Source organism: Triticum dicoccoides, chromosome 4A (genome assembly GCF_002162155.2).
Source record: "Triticum dicoccoides isolate Atlit2015 ecotype Zavitan chromosome 4A, WEW_v2.0, whole genome shotgun sequence".
NCBI classification, from domain to species: Eukaryota; Viridiplantae; Streptophyta; class Magnoliopsida; order Poales; family Poaceae; genus Triticum; species Triticum dicoccoides.
Genome location: NC_041386.1, coordinates 552859128 through 552861627, shown reverse-complemented (window position 1 = coordinate 552861627; position 2500 = coordinate 552859128).

Sequence of the window (2500 nt, the reverse complement as noted above, 5' to 3'; positions counted from 1 at the left end):
TTCCTCTAAATGATAAGGTTCAATGGACTTCTCGCGACGTCGGGGCCGGCGAACCGCCCCCGTCGCCGCGATCCATAGCATACCCTGCAAAAACAAGTTAGACGTCCTCTAATTGTTGTTGCATGTTTTACGTGGCTGCTATGGGTTTCTAGCAAGAATGTTTATTACCTACGCAAAACCACAACGGTGATATGCCAATTGCTATTTACCCTTCATAAGGACCCTTTTCATCGAATCCGATCCGACTAAAGTGGGAGAGACAGACACCCGCCAGCCACCTTATGCATCAAGTGCATGTGAGTCGGTGGAACCAGTCTCACGTAAGTGTACGTGTAAGGTCGGTCCGGGCCGCTTCATCCCACAATGCCGCCGAATCAAGATAACTAGTAACGGCAAGCAAATTGAACAAATCATCGCCCACAACTACTTTGTGTTCTACTCGTGCATAGAATCTACGCATAGACCTAGCTCATGATGCCACTATTGGGGATCGTAGCAGAAATTCAAAATTTTCCTACGTGTCACCAAGATCAATCTATGGAGAGACTAGCAACGAGAGAGAGGAGTGCATATTCATACCCTTGAAGATCGCAATGCGGAAGCATTACAAGAACGCGGTTGGTGGAGTCATACACGCAGCGATTCAGATCGCGATCGATTTCGATCTAAGCGCCGAACAACGGCGCCTCCGCGTTCAACGCACATACATGACGTCTCCCACGCCTTGATCCAGCAAGGAGAGAGGGAGAGGTTGGGGAAGACTCCGTCCAGCATCAGCACAACGGCGTGGTAATAGTGGAGGAGCGCGGTACTCCAACAGGGCTTCGCCAAGCACTACGGGAGACGAGGAGGGAGAGGGGTAGGGCTGCGCCAAGAGAGAGAGATCAAATCACATATGTGTTGGGTAGCCCCATACCTCAAGTATATATAGGGGGAGGGGAGGGGCTGCGCCCCCTCTAGGGTTCCCTCCCAGCCCTAGATCCCATCTAGGGTGGCGGCCAGAGGGGAGAGGGAGAGAGGGGGGCGCCCTAGGGTGGGCCTTAAGGCCCATCTGGACCTAGGGTTTGCCCTCTCCCACTCTCCCTGCGCCTTGGGCCTTGGTGGGGGGCGCACCAGCCCACCTAGGGCTGGTCCCCTCCCACACTTGGCCCATGCAGCCTTCTGGGGCTGGTGGCCCCACCTGGTGGACCCCCGGGACCCTCCTGGTGGTCCCGGTACGTTACCGATAGCACCCGAAACTTTTCCGGTGACCAAAACGGGACTTCCCATATATAAATCTTTACCTCCGGACCATTCCAGAACTCCTCGTGACGTCCGGGATCTCATCCGAGACTCCGAACAACATTCAGTAACCACGTACATACTTTCCCTATAACCCTAGCATCATCGAACCTTAAGTGTGTAGACCCTACGGGCTCGGGAATCATGCAGACATGACCGAGACATCTCTCTGGTCAATAACCAACAGCGGGATCTGGATACCCATGTTGGCTCCCACATGTTCCACGATGATCTCATCGGATGAACCACGATGTCAAGGATTCAACCAATCCCGTATACAATTCCCTTTGTCTATCGGTACGATACTTGCCCGAGATTCGATCGTCGGTATCCCAATACCTTGTTCAATCTCATTACCGGCAAGTCTCTTTACTCGTTCCGTAACACATCATCCCGTGATCAACTCCTTGGTCACATTGTGCACATTATGATGATGTCCTACCGAGTGGGCCCAGAGATACCTCTCCGTTTACACGGAGTGACAAATCCCAGTCTCGATTCGTGCCAACCCAACAGACACTTTCGGAGATACCCGCAGTGCACCTTTATAGCCACCCAGTTACATTGTGACGTTTGGTACACCCAAAGCATTCCTACGGTATCTGGGAGCTGCACAATCTCATGGTCTAAGGAAATGATACTTGACATTAGAAAAGCTTTAGCATACGAACTACACGATCTTGTGCTAGGCTTAGGATTGGGTCTTGTCCATCACATCATTCTCCTAATGATGTGATCCCGTTATCAATGACATCCAATATCCATGATCAGGAAACCATGACCATCTATTGATCAACGAGCTAGTCAACTAGAGGCTTACTAGGGACATGTTGTGGTCTATGTATTCACACATGTATTACGGTCTCCGGATAATACAATTATAGCATGAACAATAGACAATTATCATGAACAAGGAAATACAATAATAACCATTTTATTATTGCCTCTAGGGCATATTTCCAACATCAATGTCTTTTCATGGTCGAAGAGACGGCCAGACAGATGACATGGCACAAAGGGGGCAAAAGAACCAAACTAGATGCAGATGGGAATCTGATGATGGTACACACATCAGATGGTGAAGCGTGGAAGCGCTTCGATGCATTATATGCAGAAAAATAGCAGATCCAAGGCATCCTCGAGTCGGCATCAGCACGGATGGGTTCAATGTGTTTGGTCTGATGGCAACCCAATACAGTTGTTGGCCCGTATTTGTCTT